This window comes from Pecten maximus, chromosome 14 (genome assembly GCF_902652985.1).
Source record: "Pecten maximus chromosome 14, xPecMax1.1, whole genome shotgun sequence".
Lineage (NCBI taxonomy): Eukaryota > Metazoa > Mollusca > Bivalvia > Pectinida > Pectinidae > Pecten > Pecten maximus.
The window spans coordinates 28514912-28535711 of NC_047028.1; the positions used below are offsets into that span (position 1 = coordinate 28514912).

Below are 20800 nucleotides of genomic sequence, written 5' to 3' on the forward strand. Positions count from 1 at the left end.
TGCCATCTCGCACTTTTCAATATGTTAACCTTATTTAGTACTCAGCACGAAACTATAGCGAGTCATGGCTGCACATAAACTATAATGATATTATTTATTTTATATCAAGTACTTTTAGACCGTTATACATTTTAGATATCACGTTAAAGATAGCAAATGATTAGTTTTAGAAGCTCGGAAACACCTGTGCCATACATTAGTGCGAGATCCCCCGAACGTTCCTATATAGTGACGGCAAGGTCACTGAATTACCTTTTTTGAGTACAGAGAACGAACTTATAGCGAGTCATGGCTGTACAAAAACTACAACATACAATGATATTATTTATTTTGTATCTAGTACTTTTAGACTGTTATCGATTGTAATTATCATATTTAAGATAGTAAAGGATTAATGTTCGAATCTCGCAAACAAATTGTTCCAGTGAGTATTGCATTACATGCATAAAGATCGCCATAGCGTTACACAGTCTTCAACGTCAAATGTAGTAAAATATGGAAAAAGGCAAATAAATCAATGTATTTAGCATTAAAGTCGTTCATCCACGCATGTACATACAATATGTAGGTTAAAATTTATATACAAGCAGTTTGAGTGAGAGTTGAAATCGCTGACGCCAACACTCGAGTAGTTTACTTACCTGTCATCCGAATTGATATAAAATACAATCTAAGAAACAATATTTGTTATACATGTACTCAGGTATTTACATCTTTGAATAATACACGCTTTATGTTCCTCCATTTTCTCTCTATGTTCACTTGAAAAAAAGCATCTTTAAATCAATTTAATTTCTTTGGTTCATTCGCAACCTATATACCAAGCAATGATGAAGAAGATCAAAATAACGCCCAAATGACGTCATAATAACAAAATTGGTCTCACTCAGACTCCGCTCCGAGTTTGATTCGTCCTCACTTCAGTGCAAATAACATCTATGACGTTGATCAAAATAATGTAACAATCAATCGTATGCGTTCAGACAAAGATACAGTCCAGATCAACATTTAAGATTGAGGTGCAAAACGTAAATACTAAATAATGCCTTTGTATGTAGAGGGCCGTGCATGAATGTGATTGAAAATCTTAAAACTTCACGTTTTGTTCCACGGAGTCAATCATGCGATGTAATCTATCAGTTGTGACGTCATATAATTTAATTGATGTTACAATAGTATTATTACACATGTGCCATGCGATATTCATAACATGTAGACTTGAAAACTATGACTATGAAATCGTAGAACAAGCCAGCTATATCATAACAAACTATCATAAGTGTCCGTGTAATAGTACAGAATAATTTCAAGAGGCTGAAGGCGGTAGAAACAGGCAACGCAAACTCGTGGTTGTTGTATACTGCATTTCTTCCACTCCCGTTAATTATTTTCCAAAATTACTAAACGCATTCGCTAAGCTGGCTTTTTTGTAACTTTCGAATAACAATTAACTCGGATTCAACAAAAACAACAACAACAACAGCCTATTGTGTAACCTACATTTAACGAATTCGTTTTAACTTGATTACATTCCTGATTCCTATTAGTCATTCATGTCTCTCCACTTCCTCACTCTTTGCCTTTATTTTTTATTTGTAGGAGGGAGTGTGTTCTGTCATCAGAACGTAGCAAACCGCATCCTGTTCCAAAAGAACTTGATTAGATAAACATATTGGACATGTCCTAAGTGAAATAACACTAAAAAGTCTCCCTTCTAGACGTCACTGTCTATTATTGACCATATACTGTTGATAAGACGTTAACCAATAAAACAACTACAGCCTATAACGAACATGATGTAAGACCCTCAGCCAAGGCGGCCACCACTGTCTTTGACTCGTGATAATTTTCCATTTCTAGATAGTAACATCCATGTTTACCCAACTTCAGTATTAACATTCACCAGTTGATATTCAGAGAATTGTTCCCATTATCTTAATTTCCACGACAGATGTCGACTACCAAGGATAAAAGAACAACACAGGGTTTTGAGAGATGCAGGTTGATGACGACCATTAGAAGGTATTTCTATTTAATGAGATATCGTTAAGTCTACGCTATATAATGAATACTATATCATATTCACGAAATCTTGCTCAATCTTTTGAATATAATACATTTTGTTTCTTAGTCCGGACGTCATCCAAGGCTTCAAATTAGGTCTGATAGTGGCAGTTTTCGTAGGTATACAATGGCTAGCCATTACTAAAAATGTTCAAAAAATTTAACACACGCTTCATTTGCATTTAACGACTGTAAAATTAGTCCACCAACGGAAACAAATTCAATCAATCATCAAGTCCTTTGAAATCTGTTTGTACGACGTAGTTCACTTACTATTATATTCCCACGTATACTAAACACGCTTCGTGATCGGTTTCTTTCAATTGGTAAAGTAGCCGACTCCATACGTTTAATTTGTTTTAGACAAGTACTGAATTTTAGTTCGAGTACTATCAATAATTACATTTTACAAACCAAAAGTTGTCATCATATCTATAATTACAGGGTACCAGTAAAGCATATCTACATCAATATCACCTACAGTTACAATATATTTGGAGATAGTATTATTTATTGTATTTGATGTTCTGTATAAGATAACATGTCACACTAGGAAAATTTAGTTGTAACCTTTGGTTTAGTTTGGTTTATTTTGTTTAACGTCCTATTAACATTTAAGGTCATTTAAGGACGGCCTCCCGTGCGTGCGACATGCATGCGTGTGTTGAGTGCATATGTGTTTTTGGAGGCTGCGGTATGTTCGTGTTAAGTCTCCTTGTGATAGGCTGGAACTTTTGCCGATTTATAGTGCTACCTCACTGAGGCATACTGCCGAAGACACCCAGCAGGACACCCCAACCGGTCACATTATACTGACAACGGGCGAACCAGTCGTTCCAGGAGTAGCAACTACCATTTTTAAAGACTCTGGTATGTCTCGGCCAGGTGACAGAACCCAAAACCTTCCTCACAGGGGCGAACTCTCAACTAAAGGCCAAAAGTGAGGCATTGTCAAGGGAGACATTAGGAAGAAGAATGCTGTTAAAGAGGCTTACCCGCAGACGGACCGGTAAACGGCACATCTCCGATCACTAAATAAACTTCCTGTGAGGAAGGCTTTGGGTTCTGTCCCCTTGCCGAGACATACCAGAGTCTTAAAAAATGGTAGTTGCTACTCTTGCTTAGCGCTCAGCATACTTGGAGTGGGACGACTGGTTAGCCCGTTGTCAGTATAATGTGACCGGGTGAGGTGTGCTGCTGGGTGTCTTCGGCAGTATGCTTCAGTGAGGTAGCACTATAAATCGGCAAAAGTTCCGGCCTATCACAAGGAGACTTTACACGAACATACCGCAGCCTCCCAAAACACACATACACACTCACCACACTCATGCATGTCGCACGCACGGGAGGCCGTCCTTAAATGACCTCAGCTGTTAATAGGACGTTAAACAGAATAAACCAAACCAAACCAAAGCAATGGAACAAAGGTAGCTTGATGCATTGTTAGTATGCACCATGGCTAACCATGGGTCTTGCTGTTGACATTTGATTTTTAAGCTGACTGTTCATTTCGGAAAAAAAACAGTGAAATGCAAATTTCGGGAGAACACAGCTAACTCATGTGGATCACGTATATTGCACAAAAGTAACTGTTATGCTCACAAGTGACTAAAGCAGGTAGTACGAGAAAGAGGCGTATTGAACAGATGTATTTCAATCAGACTGTGAATGCACAAACATTGAGTGGGTTTTTTTTACCTAAAGACTTCACAGAGACACTTAAGCATTAAGATCATATTTAATTTTCATGCTCTGCAGGTAGGGCGTAAGAATTGTACCTGCTGCCCCCATTGCATGATCGTAAGAGGCGACTAAATTTGGGATCTTATCTTTTCTCTTCTTTCTTAACAACTTTCTTCTTCCTAATGTCTCCCTTGACAATGCCTCACTTTTGGCCTTTAGTTGAGCGTTCGCCGCTGTGAGGAAGGGTTTGGGTTCTGTCCCCTAGCCGAGACATACCAGAGTCTTTAAAAATGGTAGTTGCTGCTCCTGCTTAGCGCTCAGCATATTTGGAGTGGGACAACTGGTTGGTCCGTTGTCAGTATAATGTGACCGGGTGTGGTGTGCTGCTGGATGTCTTCGGAAGTATGCTTCAGTGAGATAGCACTTTAAATCGGCAAAAGTTCCGGCCTATCACAAGGAGACTTAACACGAACATACCGCAGCCTCCCAAAACACACATACGCACTCACCACACGCATACATGTCGCACGCATGGGAGGCCGTCCTTAAATGACCTTAGATGTTAATAGGACGTTAAACAAAATAAACCAAACCAAACATTCCATGCAAAAGTATGCACAAATAACTCTCTGAAATTAAAACAGAAAGAGTAAGCAAAAAATAAACAAAAAACCCACTAAAAATATATCATTAAACGTATACATGTACATTGCCTCAAAAATACTAAAACTGATAACATTTTATGTAACTTTGCGACGCTTTCCTTTCCGTACATTAACGAGATATAATGTATATTTTAAAACATATAAAAAATGTAGATTCATTCATCGGCTACATGAATATTGAATAATGAACACATTTACAGAGGCAGTGGGTATATTTAATGAAAATCAGACACCCAATACATGCATACGTGACCTTCATATTGGGTAGACTATTACCATCCTGTCTACCCAGCGTTCCAGGTGAGAGCTCCCACATAAAGAAATCTTTATCGGGAAGGATTTGAAAACCCAACGTATTTACCAACAACTTCTTCTTTACGATAAAATGGCAATACAACAGAAACGATTACGCATCAGAAATGTATGTTAATTAGTTATGTTAGTTTTGTTAAGCATTTGATGTTAAGCTGGAATGTAGATGTTTACATGATATAACGATGAGTGGAATAGCAGGTTTTCACGTAAAATGAGCACAAAGTGCAAAGAACCTGATCTAGATGACAGTCAATTCGAGACGACCAGAACAGGTTTTTCAGGTTTGATAAAAATCAAAGCCTTTAACATAAAGGTGATCCTCCACATTTCCAGCACATCCTGCTAGTAGATGAATCTTATCTTTTGTGTATTTTAAGAGTTGGATGTGTTTTTGATTTATTTTAATGTTATCAATGCTGGCCACACGTTTTTGATATTGTCCCTGTGTTTTGGGACTACTATTCATTTCAACCTAAACAATTTTTTTTTTTTTTTTTTAAGGTACAAGAAATTTTATAGGGTAAATCTTACTGAAGAGAAAATCTCAAAAATTGTATCTGTATGATATCAATGACGAAGCATGTATAATTGGGTTGTTAGCTCATGTCTGTTATAGTACCTGACCCATTGCATTCAAGGTCTTTAAAAAGGCAAAGTCATATGTTTGTTGGTCAGCTATGGGGACTATGATAAGAAAATGGATCTCTATATTGACAGTATAGCATAGGTCGTATCGTGGATGCATAATGTTACATAGTGTAATAAACCTCACCATACACCATCGACGCTTCCCTGTCTGAGTGGGGTATTTTTCTGATGATGAAAATCAGTCAGGGGAAGATGGTCTGTTCAGGAATCTAGCTAGTTAACATATTAACTACAGAATGTAAAATATCGGCCATTTTGTTTGTGCTGCAGACCGTTTTCTCCGACTAGTAATATTATAATTGTACATAAATCTGTTCGTTCTACAGCCGTATCGTACATCAATATTATGGTTGGGTTGGTATGTAGCCCTGTGGGTCTAGATAGATTTTCCATATGGTTGATTTGAGGGAGATATTTTCCAATTTGCACAACTCCCGGGTCATGAGAATATCAATGCAGATAATTTATTTTTTTCTTTTTCTACGAAGCGGATGCATAAACATGATGTTTTGACAGGATTGTGCAGTTTTTTTCCATTTGTTTGTTTCCAGATTAAGCTACTGTATGGAATCCTACATTTTTTGATATTTTCACCAAGGTGCCCGCCCAATTTATAGATTCTGTTTTCAGTTCCATGGATTGATTTTTTTCTGCTGGGAAGCGATATAAATAAGATTTTTACTGATTGGGCTGACAAGGAAGATATAGTTATCCCCCTTTGTGCTACTCAGCCATGGTTTGCCCTGGTTTTATCTAATCTTATTCTCTTCCTGTCAGATTATCACGACACATGGACCTCATGACGTTACCCCACAACGGAAAGGGTCATTATCTTATTTGACGTCTTGATCTAATCGCTTGTGTAACAGAGCGCATGATAAATTAAATTTAAATCACTGCCTCCGCTAGGGATCGGACCCGGGACCTCTGGCTTACTAGTCTTACGCTCAGCCGATCGAGCTAAAGAGAAGATCTCTCTAGCCGAGAGGTATATTGCGGCTAGTACTTACCAGGGTTACATACTCCCCCTCCAGGAAATAACTCGTCCTCGAGTTTCCAGGAGTAACAGCGATGCTTGTGGAGCAATCCTGAGTATTTTCCCCGGGTCCCTACATGGGCGCCAATATAACAAAGTCGGATTTTCAGTTGGGAGGGGCCTTGGCAGTAGATAATAAACGACAGGAGCTTCTGTTCACATGTTTACTTGCACATATTGATAAGTACAGGCAGAAAAGTCCCTGCAATCAAGCAAATAGCTTCTGTCAATATACATATACATTCGAAACTAACGCGCCCAACTTTACAACAACAGCGCGTAATTTGAAAACAGTTAAAATTACACATACTCAGATTAGACCACATTCAGTTAACGTATTCGGAGTTAAAATTATTAGGATATGCTTTTAAAATATAGACAGATACCTGATTCGATACAAGTTAACTTAATTTGGAATTATAAACGTCGGTGGAAGTACCGATCACATGTAACACAGTAGATAATGAATAAATAAATAATAATAATTAATAATAACAATTTCACTACTTACTTGGCATGTGGTGCCCAGGACGTATTTACAAAATGTATGAAAAGTTGGCATAAGAATGACCGTCTTCTCTGACCAATGTACAGAGTGGAACTGGGGAAAGAGCGCCAAAAAGGGATAGAAAGAAAGAATAAGAAACGCATTGCGCATGTCCTGCCCTGTCCTGTCCGTCAGTGGTCAAACCAGTTTATTACAAACATACATCACACGAACATACTCTCCGGACATTCACGAACCACACATACAAAGCACATAACTGACAGCTACCTGTAACACAGCATAGGATACACACTGCGTGACAATCACACGACGAGTACAGAACATTTACCTAACAGCCACAAACACGACGTGGGATACGAACAGCACAAATACAACACAACGAGCAGTTATAAAAGTGATTCAGTTAAAATAACCAAAATTAACAGGGTGCCACACTTGCATTTTGATTGAAAATCGTCTATTTCAGGAAGGACAGTTTTTGTCATAACCGCCATGGGGAAAATTTCAGGAAAAGGCAAAACATCAGGACGGATTGCGTTATTGCTCCACTATAATGAAGACAGACTTTAAACTGATTGGTTATGTCTGTGTTGGGCTATCTAGTAGTTATAATTGTCCAAGTCGACCAAACCTAATATCTGCAATATGGCGGTTGGGAATGAAATCTAATTCTTCGATCGACAACGACAATATCATTTTACTCAAACCAGGAGTGACATGATGGCTTTTGTAATCTTCACATCATTATCGCTTCAGGAAAAAGTTCATACTGTGTCCAGAATGTAACCTTTACCCTGAACAACAGCAGTGTAGCCTTGTGGTTTGGAGTGTAAATACCAGTGTCAATAAGGACGAACAATTTGAAAGAATTTCTAGAAACTTTGTTCTTTTCCAGCCTTTACCATCTGCATCAACCATAAAGGAGAAAGGCAGGGTAACGGAAAACCCCTGCAATGATAGCATATGTAGAATCCCTAAAGAATCATTGATGATTTCCTTTGTCAACATTTCTCTTTCTTCAGTGCGGATTTCAACGTTGATCTTTCGATCATTCCCCTTTGAGATGATGTGAGGAAATACATTACGACCAAGGATACCATAGTTTGTAATGAAAGATGAGCTGGTGTTTTGTACGTTTGGGGTTTGATTTTTGATTGAAATTATTCATAAATGATGTGCATTTGGCCGAGTGGTTAAGGTGTCCCGACACTTTATCGCTGGCCTTCCACCTCTGGGTTGCGAGTTCGGAACCTACGTGGGGCAATTGCTAGGTACTGACCGTGGGCCGGTGGTTTTTCTCCGGGCACTCCGGCTTTCCTCTACCTCCAAAACCTGGCACGTTCTTAAATGACCCTGGCTGTTAATAGGACGTTAAACAAAAACAAACCAAAAGCATTTGGTGTGGGAAGAATGGTCATAACATACATCTTCTATGGATAAAAATGGGATGTTTTGCCACGTATCATCATCATCACCAACGCTTTGATATTCAGGTTGCGGTTGTCGTTTCTGATAATTCTTGAAGCACTCATGTCAGTCTCTTGATCATCTGTTAAGTTATTGTCATCTGCTTTTAAAGCATCAAGCAACTAATTGTGCTAGGGAAATCTTATATTTGTAGTAAAATTTCTTTGTTTTCATGTCATTCCTAAAGACAACTTACAACCCACACCTACATACCTATCCCATTTGTGAACACGATACTGTATTAGTCTCCGACAGATGCGATTTTGTAATATTTCAAAGCATGGACATACATGTATAAGCTATATACTTGAAGAAAATGCTAAAAGCAGTGTCAAAAGAACAATGAGATTTGGGGTATATGGGATATATTGTTGCAAGATTTGTTTAGTCAGTATCTGTCATGTAATATATAGTATTTAACGTCCTAATTATAATTAACAGAGATGGTCATTTAAGGACATGTACTACACATGTCGGCATAACGTGTGTGCTACTTGTTGTTATATATAAGGAAAGGTGGATATGTGCATTAAGGTTTGGAGTGTTACAGGGTGGTCTGCTGGGGTCACACTGGGGTGACACACATCAAAGCCAAAAATTAACACTTTGCACAAATGGTAAAGTTATTATCTTTGGGCAGGATTAGGAAAAGTAGTAAAGCTTTCTATACGCTAAATAATTTTGAATGGACTGAATATGGCAGACATTCAAAAAGTCCTTTGTTTATAAAAAAAAAAATGACTTTTTTTCACAAAATGCTTAAGAAATAGATATCATCGGCGGTATCTTTACTATTTTAGTATTTTGATAATTAGCTTATGGTTCAAAATTTTCTATTTCGTTGAAATAGATATTTATCTTTTTATCTGTTTTTGCTTTCCTAATTTAGTAATTAAGTTACGTAATAAGTTAATTAGGCAAGTATATCATCGATTGATTTGGGTTAAATATATAGCCAAGGGGACCAACTTTGATGTCACGAAGCGATGTATCGGTGAGTGGTCTCTTGTTATTTTTTACCAATTCACGTGTAAAACTAAGTTCTTGAGTGTGTGTTGTATTTTATTTACAATCTAATAAGGTTCTATTCTGATATATAGTCGCACTGTTGCTACCAGTATATATCAATTACAAAATGTTCTAGTATTAAACCACCTGTATTGTAAATTACCTTTTGTCTGGATGAAATAAAGAAACATTCACTCTATTCACAATCATTACCATAACTGCGGGGCGTGATGACAATGAAGTGAAATTTGAGTCCTTTAACACCCATGACAAATCATCTCGCAATCTGATATTCGTCTGGTACGAACAACCTTAAGTTACTTTAACCTTCGTCACGACTGACAGAAGACACAACATAAAACGTATCTAGGTAATTAGGTAACGTTATTCCAGCTGATAATCCCCTTAAAGCTGACAGTGCAAGTTAAAAAGCATCCAATTGAGATTAAAAAAAATAATTACATGTTCAGATTTCCAAAAATCGTTTCCGAGACATTCCCCAGTTATGGTAGTGTCGTAACTAAGGACGGGCAGACATTTTTCTTTTTTGTTATGCGTGGATACAACCAAGCCGCCGCTGCTATAAAAAGAAGGTGCTTCGTCACACTCACATTCACTCTAACCTCAGCTGTTCACGGTGACACACCTGTATCACCTACGCTATATCTGTACACCACGTGACCTACAACTGTATTCGCGAACGACACCAAACAGAAGAAGCACTTACCTGTAACCTGAGCAGAAAGATGGTCAGCGTCTCTCAATTATCTTTCAAATCTTGTTCAAAATAAAGTCTACAAATAAATGCTGAAAAATGCATAACGAATTAATCCCAAATACTCTATCCATTTTCTCACGTGTTTTTCGTGGGTGCAGCCATTTTGATAACAAGTAAACAGTCCGAGGAGTTCCGATTTTTACTTGCGTCTACACTAGCACTCGGAGCTCTTCGGATGTATTCCTATTGTCTACACTACACTAGGGCTGTTGTAGTACAGTAGTGCGGTTTTATCACGCTTTAATTGCGTTATGACACGTGCACAAATGATACGAAGACACGGAAAATATTGCGATGGAAACTATGGATATATTACTGTATCAGTTGTAAAGTTATTCTTGCTGCATATCCCACTGGAAAGACTGAGGTAGGAATTTACTCATATTTACTGTTTATAGTTTTATTAGGTGTATGTTTTGTTCAGGACCAATATTTTGTATTGTCAATATTTTCTTTTCATTCTTTTATTGTAAAATAAAATATATATGCATATATAAAATTACCTCTTCAAATTCCATATCCAAGTTCTGCAATTGCATACAATGTAAACAAAAACCCGTTGGCGTGTGTATTGAGAACGTGTACTATATATAATGGAGAGATGTGTCGCTTTGCGCTTGTATCGATAGACTGATACTTGTCTCAATGAACGCACGCGCTTTTATAGTGGTTCGTATCCACGCATAACAAAAAAGAAAAATGTCTGCCCGTCCTTAGATACGACACTACCATAACTGGGGGATGTCTCGGGAACGATTTTTGGAAATATGTACATGTATTAATATTTTTTTAATCTCAATTCGATGCTTTTTAACTTGCACTGTCAGCTTTAAACAAATTTATTCTTAAAACGTGCGTTGGTTACTTATCACGAAATATTTAGTAATATAATCGGGATGTCAAATATAATGTCAACACTTCACTTCGTTTGGTTTGGTTTATTTTGTTTAGCGTCCTATTAACAGCTAAGGTCATTTAAGGACGGCCTCCCGTGCATGCGACATGCATGCGTGTGGTGAATGCGTATGTGTCTTTTGGGAGGCTGCGGTATTTTCGTGTTAAGTCTCCGTGTGATAGGCCGGAACTTTTCGCCGATTTATAGTGCTACCTCACTGAAGCATACTGCCGAAGACACCCAGCAGCACACCCGACCCGGTCACTCTTCACCGCTGCAAATATGATAATAGGTCTTGAAGTGGCCGATAGAGGATTTAATTGTTAAAGGACCTCATTTGTAGGATGGGTCTATGACCACATGTACCGTTTAACGTCCGATCATGGAATTTGATTTCGGTCGCCTTTGTGAAAGGCGTATGCGTTACCATTGCGCCAGCCGACCATCTGCTCATTCGGGCAAATTGAGTTGTGTCATGGTCTAATGTCGGTCTTTTGTCCGTCATGGGGCCACGATATTAGCTCAGTCGGTTCGTAACCTTAGATGAAGACCCGAGGTGCGTGGTTCTACCTTCTCTCAATTCAATTCAATTATTTTATTCCGTATGCAAATAGCATATAGGATCACAATATACATACACATGACAACAATTTACATTTGCGCAAGACGGCGGAGAACACAGCCAATGTAACACCAAGTATTATACATTTCAATAAAGCATGTGTTAATATTTTTTTTTTTTTGCCATCACAAAAAGTGTATATCATACAATTACAATATTACAATTGCAATTTTAAACTACACGAATTTTTAAGACATAAAAAGACAATCACATACTTGAAATTATATTCCTAGACATATTTTCTCTAGGAGGTTCTGATAAAGAAAAAACTATTGTGCAATTACTAATTAATTTACTATTAATCAAACATATAAATACTTATTAACTAAGTAACAGTGACTTCCTTTTGGCCGTCGCCTGAATTAAATATTTTCCAAAATTTCTTAAAGTTTTTACATTGGTACTACAGAACAATTCAGTCATTTTGAAAACAGATGGACGGCGATAAAAATATGGTTTTAAATACTTCACCCTTAAATCCAAATACTTTGGACATAACAAAATAAAATGGACTTCATCCTCAACTTCATGATTATCACACAAAGTACACAGCCTTTGGTGTCTAGGGATACCACTGTACCTACCAATTTCAATATTCAACGAATGAGCATTTAATCTGTATTTGGATATTATTCGTTTTATTTTGAAAGTTAATGGTTTACTGAGATAGTCCTGTATGATGAACGTATCAACGATGTGTTTATATATGGTGCACTTAGAAGAGCTTTCTAAACTAGCTCTCGTTTCTTGGATAAAAATATCTTGTAACCGTTGTTTATACAATAACAAAAATATGTTTTTATTTGGTACGTTCTGTGCATACCATACATCGCCATAACCAAGTGAACATAAGTCATTTTTTAAATGATGAACCCAATTTGCTTTGCTATTAGGCTTTTTAATGTTAAGTTCGAATAACTCATTATAGCAAGCCCTCAATATACAGTTTTCAGTATTCAATAGTTGTAGCCAATATTTAACAATAAACATCTTTCTCGTTATATAAAAAGGAAAACGTCCTAGTTCAAAATACACCATAGAATTGTTAACAGATCTTTTAACGCCCAAAATCGACTTTAAAACCATCAAGTGTAGTTTTTCAACCTGTGGCGCAGTGTTATAGCCCCACACTTCACAAGCGTAATTCAGAATACATGATACGTATGTATCAAACAATGACAGTTTTGTATTTTCATTTAATATAAACTTTTTCATTTTACGATTAAGAAGATAATATGATTTTCTGCCTTGTATAGCAATATTATTTTGTGCTATTGTAAACCCAAATAACAAAACTGGTCTACTATCTCAATAACTTTACCATCATATATCCATTGTTCATTCGGAAACAAACGCTTATTTTTTCTAAATACCACAATCTTTGTTTTATCTACATTGACGGACAAATTCCATCGATCAGAATATCGTTTCAAGAAGTCAAGCATATTTTGAAGGTCATCAATATCCTCAGAGAACAAAATAGTATCGTCTGCGTACATGATCAAGAAAAGGTTAAGCATCTGTATTTGATAACTTTGACAATTAGATTCAATAAGTTCTGATTCCATATCGTTTACAAACAGGGAAAACATTATCGGCGACAAAGATTCTCCTTGTAATAAACCGACCTCTAGGTCATACATAGGAGATATCTCGCCATGTAATTTTACACAAGATTTTATACTATTATATACAGATTTAATAACATTTAACAAACGTCCTCTCACCCCAGATTTCCAAAGCTTTAGCCATAAATTACCATGTGATATACTATCAAACGCTTTTTTGTAATCAACGAATACACAATACAATCTTTTATTGCTCTGTAATGTTTTAGTTATTAAACTATTAAGGACAAAAATGGCGTCTCTGGTACCACTTCCTGGCTTAAACCCGAATTGAGCATCAGTTATGACGCCCTCACTCTTACTCCACTCTAACAGACGCTTATTCAAAAGTGATGTAAATAGTTTTGCTATATGACTAATCAAAGTGATGCCCCTATAATTATTAACGTCATTTTTATCTCCTTTCTTGTGCAAAGGGATGATAACTCCTTCAGACCAAGCTTTAGGAAAATAACCAACGTGTAAAATCGTATTAAATAGTTTCAATAAAACTGGTGCAAAAACATCACTGTACTCAATGAGATATTCATTAAGGATCCCGTCTAGCCCCGGAGACTTACCTCTAGACAACCCCTTAATTGCAGCTAATAATTCTTCAAGGCTAAAAGCATTGTCAAGTTCAGGATATATACACTGATAATCTCTTATTTGATCCAAATTTACTTCAGAACCCTCAACTGTATTATTAGCGATACCTTTAAAATAATCATAAAACTGGTCCAGGCATAAATTACCTACATTTTGACTCTTCCTTTTTGAAAAATGCTTATAAAACGATTTGGGGTCATTTGTCTTTAATATGTTTAACATATCTCCTTCCATTTGGAGATAATTACGTTTTACCTTTGATTCGTAAACCTTATACGTTTTCTTTTGACGAACTAATATTTCTCTGTTGCCAGGGGATCTACAATTATTAAACGAATGCAATGATTTTTTATACTCATTATATAATCTTTTGCATTTCCTATCAAACCACGGCTTATTTGGCTCTTGAAACTTACGTTTAGTCATCTGGTGGCATGAACAATCACATTTACACACAAATTTCTCATTGACACAAAATTCATCAAAAACAGAATGTATATTGTTCGTCAACAATTCTAAGCATAAATCAATACTTTCTGCAGAATTCTCTAATTCATCTAATGAGGCAGTTATTAAAGATTTATTCTCATCAATTTTTCCAGCAGATTTATATTTTGCCTCTTCTGTCCATAATACTGAACTGACTTTACACCGCTCACTAGTGCCACAACAATTACAAGTATTACTTAATGATGCCGACAAGTTGAAAAACAACGGGGCATGATCAGAAAAGTCACTGAAGTTTCCAACATTAAAATCCCTCACATCATCCATATGATCGCTATGAGAAAGTAAATAATCTATGGTGCTTGTACCTAAAGCGTTATAAAATGTTATTTTACCATTGCTGTCACCCGGTGTTCGACCATTCATGATTCTAAAATCAGTTGATCTGCACATCTCTAGTAAGCGACGCCCAAATTGATTGACAACTGCATCTTCAGAATTACGAATAAGACTGTAATTTCCATCGTCATATGATATAAAGCTCTCTAAAATGTTATGTATAGAATTCGGCAATACATCAAAGGAAATAAAATCTTTATCCCTACCAGTTCTACTGTTAAAATCCCCTGTAACATAAACGTTACCTAACCCAGTCAACTTTGCAATGTCTGATTCCAATCTTTCAAAAATATCAACGTCATAATTATCGTAAAAGGTCGCTCTTTCTGGCGGAATATACACAAAACATATGTATGTGTCAATGTTATTACCCAATAATTTACCATCCAATTTAATCCACACGACACTATCAGCTTCAACAGAAACTAGTGAAATGTACTCTTTAAGCCAAGGTTTGAATAAGCAAATCATATCCCCTCCCTTACATCTACTTCTCTTGAACGGCGGGAAAAATTCAAACCCATTTACTGAGAAATCATCCTTTACCCAACACTCACTAAGGAAAACTATATCACATCCTTCAAAATTTCCCAAAAAATCATTGTTTACGATTTTATTGCAAAAATCTCTGTGTATATTTCAGGAGCATATCTTAACAGTGGATATGTTCTCCTGTATATCCTATCTGGTGACGACCTTTTCTAACGTCTCATCCTCATCTACACTTCTCCCACGCGATCTTGTGACGTTGTCATATTTGGCGCGTTGAGATGGCGGCTGCCTGGAGGACACTCTCCCATCAGGCGTAGAAGGCTCACGTTGTCTTCTCCTACTATATGATGCGCGATCCCTAGTTGCAGAAGATCGAAAAGATGTGCTATCATGGTCCTGCACTCCTGCAGTAACACTGCCGTCATAGAGTTTGCCATCGACAAACATTTTGTCCCTGACGAACTTCACACTATGTCTGCGCTGTCGCAATTCCTTTGCGATGGGATATAGTGTTTTACGTACCTCCTCGACGACTTTGGGGAATTGTTCATTAATACCATAAGGCTTGTCCTTTAACCGAAACGCCTTACTCAATACCATGCCATGTTGATGTTGGTATAGGAAACGCGCTACAATAGGTCGAGGTTTGTTGCCACGTTGCCTACCGAACCGATGAACGTTGCCGAATTCCAGGACATCGTCGATCCACAGCTCGTTCTGTATAAATTGTCGTACCAATGATTCAGTATGCTCCCCACTAGATTCCTTCAGACCAGAAAACACCAGGTTAAATTTCATAGATCTACATTGTAGGTCAGTGACAGCTTCCCTAAGTTCGTCTGCCTGTGCATTCAAATCCTTTGAAACACCGTCGACTTTAACTACACAGTCCTTACACTTAGCATCGACCTTGACAATGCCATCCTTGTTTTTGTCTACAGCTACTTTTATGTCATCATACATGTCACTGATAAATTTAGTACTGTCTTTTAATTCCTGTGTAACCTCAGTAACATCATTGACCTTAACCTCGACCTTTTGAACTCTAACGGAGAGCGAATTTAACGCCGATTGAATATCATCTATTTTTTTCACCTGGACTTCAATAGCTTTCAATCGAATGTCATCTATCTTTTTGACTTGCGTTTCGATAGCATTCAATCTAGCGTCTATCTTCTTCATGAATACACAAATTTGATCGGATGAAGACATATTGTCAATATAGGTATCATCAAAAAAGACCTTCCTCACGTGACCTAATACCGATGATACTGACGTGGTCGCGTCGACTTCTACTGGGACAGACATACAATAGAGAAGATAGAAGATACGCAATGAGGCGTGTCAACATACAATGGGCAGGTATACAGGTAAACTCGGTACCTGTGGCTATTTATATATACACAGGTTACAGTCCTTTGTTTTCAAATATACATCAAACGTCAATATTTCAATAATTTTAAGTATGCATATCCAAAACACCTGTTAGACGATGTCACAAGCAGCCATCGGTACCAACCTTATACATTGAATGATAAAGGTGAACATAGGAGTCAAATAGTGCGTGACGACAGGTCGGTCGTACAGGTGAGGTATCCAAACATTGGAAATGAGACACACAGGTATGGTGGCTATAAATAGCCAGATAGAGCTCACGTGCGTGTAGTCTATTGTATTAACAAAACTTCTTGAAAGTCTGGAAAAACGGTATTTAACAACAGGTATTAATACATCATTTGGACCACACAACTTTTACCCATCACTGTGCCAATTTTCAGCAAAAACATAGTCTTATTTCAGGCATGAGGCCGCTGAAGGTCAGGAGCTTCTCTGGCCAGTTGTAACCAGTACCGTCGCCATATTCTAATCTCTACTCGTGTCGGTTTGTGTTTCTCCGGGAAGCTGATAAATCGGCCGGTCTGTACTGTCCTTGGGCAAGACAAGGCATTCATAATTGCTCGGAATGACATGTGACGGGCCTCCCGTATGTTGTTCAAATAAATAAGATACATAAATTCGCTCCTTGGGGAAGAGGGGCAGGGGAAATAGATAATATAATATCCTTCTTTTTGATATTGTCAGTGTTATGTAAATGTGTATAATACTGATGAGTCGGAAGACTCAAAGTTAATAAAGAACTTGAACTTGTAAATGCCCCTTTGGCCAGGACATCAGATACTTCAAACCTTTAGAAGACGTCTTGAACATCTGCAACACAGACTTGGAATTATCAAAATGTCATATTTGGGTCCAATCAGCAAATCATCCATCATAACAAGCTTTGTGCGATATACTGATAATATACGAAAACTAACGAAAACTAACGAAAACTGAAAGGGAGCTCGCATAGTATTATCTTTGTTGAACCACTAACGAAAAGACGAGAGACGATTGTAAATGAACTTAGTCGACTTTGACCGAGAATTGCACAAAGGTCATATATATAAACTGAATAACTAAGGTATTAAGGGACCTCTTCTTCGTTGGATAACAAGTTACCTGGCTGACATAAACAGTGCTTATCAAGGAATCAGTATCGTCATTTAAGATATTTAACGCCGGCGTCCTTTCAAGGTTCTGTTCTTGGGCCTCGCCTTTTCTTAATTTATATTAATGGCATTTCCTGTAACCCTTCATCTCCATCCAGAATTTTTGGTGATGATATTTTTTCTCTCTTACTCATCCAATGATCTTATTCAAATTGAAGACGAGGCAAAAGCGGTTCTGTTAAATCTTGATGTTTGGTCCAAAGAATGGGTTATGTATTTCAATTCTAACTTTGAGGCCTTAGTCATCTCAAATCGAAAACTTCATTTATCCCATCCCTGATTTTTGATAACATTCCAGTTAAAATTATTAATCAACATAAACCCCTTATTCTTACTGATGACAGTAAATGGAATGCACATATAGAGTATATTGTCAGTAAAACAACTAGATATATCACAGCCTTTCGTAAACTCAAACTAACTTTAAAAGCAATTAATTTGGAGAAACTCTCAGTTGGAATACGCATGTGAAATGTGGTACAAATGTGGTACAAATGTACAGTTAAAAGCCGCTAGGATTATCGCAGGGCTGCCCATATACACAAAAACAGAATTCTCATAAAGGACTCAAGCAACTAAATCAGCCAATCAGCTGTAGTTTCACCTGAACCAAGTCCATGAGGAAAATGTGTTTCTTAGGTTCATATGGAATGGGCGTTTTCTATATACGAGAATAAAGAGTAGGGTCTTGAGATTTGGAAAATCAAAAATATACACTCCTATTGAAAATAGAATGACGTAAGATTTGAGGTGTAAAAAGGCGGGAATTCCCCAGGTGGTGGTTCCCCAGTGTACTGTAAATGTCTGGGTTACTGTCTTTCGAGTACCTGTGTGTTCTTATATGCCATTAAACATATACAAGCATTTATCAGATAGAATAAACGTCAAACTTTAATTTGATATAAATTTCACATCATTTTAACTTAAAACGAGCGAATGAAGGGATGGAGTCACTAGTGATTACATATAGTAAATTATTTAGTTGTGCGAGTGTGAAAAGGAAAAAAAATAACACATTTGCACATTTACTGAGAGAACAACATTTTTCGCTTATAATCACCCTAACAGTCGTTTTTCTTCTACAACAAAAATGTTGAATGATTTGGCTAACACTGCAAACATTCGACTTTTCAAACTCTTTTAAAAACAGTTTTAAAAATCCATGTCTGTAAACAACAATCCTGATAAACAAACACGTTGACCGTGACTACAGTATGAAATATGGATGTGCATGGAACTTATATCATATATACGTAATGTATTTTATTACATCCTCAGGTGACAATCAATTAGTTACACAACATTCATGCGTTACATTATGAGAGTATTTATCATTAGCGAAACATAACTCCATTCTGCATATTTCTACCACTACCTGTTATTTTGTATTGACATATCCGGATTGCAGCTATGATGGAACAAAAAACGACTACGTCGTACATTAAACTATCCAAAACATCAAGCTATCCCTTCATCGCTGTAGTCACATGCATGTGTCGTTTACCACTGTACCAGTACGTAAGCAGCAGAAAGTAGATTCTCCAAGCGTAATTGTTTTGCGTGGAAGGGGAGCTTACTCGATTAGAGTTAAAGATAATTTACTAAATTGATAATATCCGACGGTTTTCCAGTGACAAATACGTGTGTCAAATGTTTCTTTTTGTCGAGAAATATTACTGTTTGAGAGACGTAATCGAATGGCTAAAACAATCCAGGATCTGCATCAGGGGATAGTTGTTTTAAATAGTGTACTTTAGAAGTACAAACAAACCAGATTTCACGATCCATTTGACACACAGAATTCCAGAGGGAGGCCTAGGGAAAACACAAAAAACCGCAGCGTACCCTCCCTGTACTTCTAGATAAAGTACGTCATCATAAACTACTCCAACATTCCAATGTGAAATACCACGGAGTCCGTTCCAAGTTGTGAACAGTTTTCATTCAAGATTTTTGTTTAGAATAATTTTACAACAAAAGTAATAAAAATATCAAAATTTGAAAACATGTCATTTAAATATGATCTCAAAAAGATTTAGTGTCACTTTTCAAAGTGTGGTCATATATGCTGTATGTATCTTATATAGCGTTTAGGTAGGTGTAATAAATGTGAGTGAAAAATAAATAAATTAGTCAATAAATGAATATCCAGATACAAACAGCATGCTATTCAGATGTTCAGGTTATATTTGTTTGACAGAAAATATAATAACACAATAAATAGAATGAGCTAACCTGCATTATTAAAGTTTCTTTGTTTGATTGTTTGCTTGTTTATTCTTATTTATTTATATTTTTGTTTGTTTGTTTATTTTTTTATTATTATTATTTGTTTTTTCCTTTCTTTTTTTTGTCTTTCTATGTATATTTGACTCGAGGGTAGACTGGACATTAAAAGAATATTTTCATTAATTTCAAAGTACTCTAAAAACATATGGAATATTTAAAATATTCTACAACCTGACTGTTCTTGATACAATGCGAAAACGGCAACAGATCAATGGGTTAACTAGTTAATTAAAGAAAACATTTTTCGCATGACAACCTGTGGATGGAATGTCAATCTTATCTCGCCACACGCATTTATAGCATTATATGCTATCTTTGAAACTGGTGAGATTGCCGGATAAAAAATACACGATTTTTGTTCACCGAGAGCATGGCATTATCTGGGCTTCAGCATTCAAGATTCTGCAACTGAAATAGTCTGCTATTTTTAGCAGCACGTGGTGACCTTAGCTACTCTTTTGCCGCGGGCCCCTTTGACCCATGTCATTTAGGTACAGCTGTGATATGATTTTAAAAACAATTTTTATCATTTTTGTTACATCGTATCGTAAAGGCAATCAACACTGAACATTTTAAAATTCAATTTGATTTGATTTCTTTTTCTTTCCTTTTTTTTTCTTTTTTTATTCTTTTAATCAGTTTTGGCGAATTTCCTTTTTGTGAATGTTTCCCCCAAGTATTTGTTCCCATTCTCACGATTTCCGTTATTTTATCAATTT

The 20800-nt window shown here is 36.7% G+C and overlaps 1 long non-coding RNA gene across 1 annotated transcript; it reads right to left on the reverse strand.

Moving 5' to 3' along the window:
- Positions 1 to 6561: 6561 nt before the first annotated feature.
- LOC117341675 lies at positions 6562 to 7354 on the reverse strand. The gene is made up of 2 exons (XR_004535697.1): positions 6923 to 7354; positions 6562 to 6613 (listed from the first exon to the last, which is right to left on the reverse strand). It is a non-coding gene; the product is annotated as an uncharacterized LOC117341675 (long non-coding RNA).
- Between the last annotated feature and the right edge of the window lie 13446 nt (positions 7355 to 20800).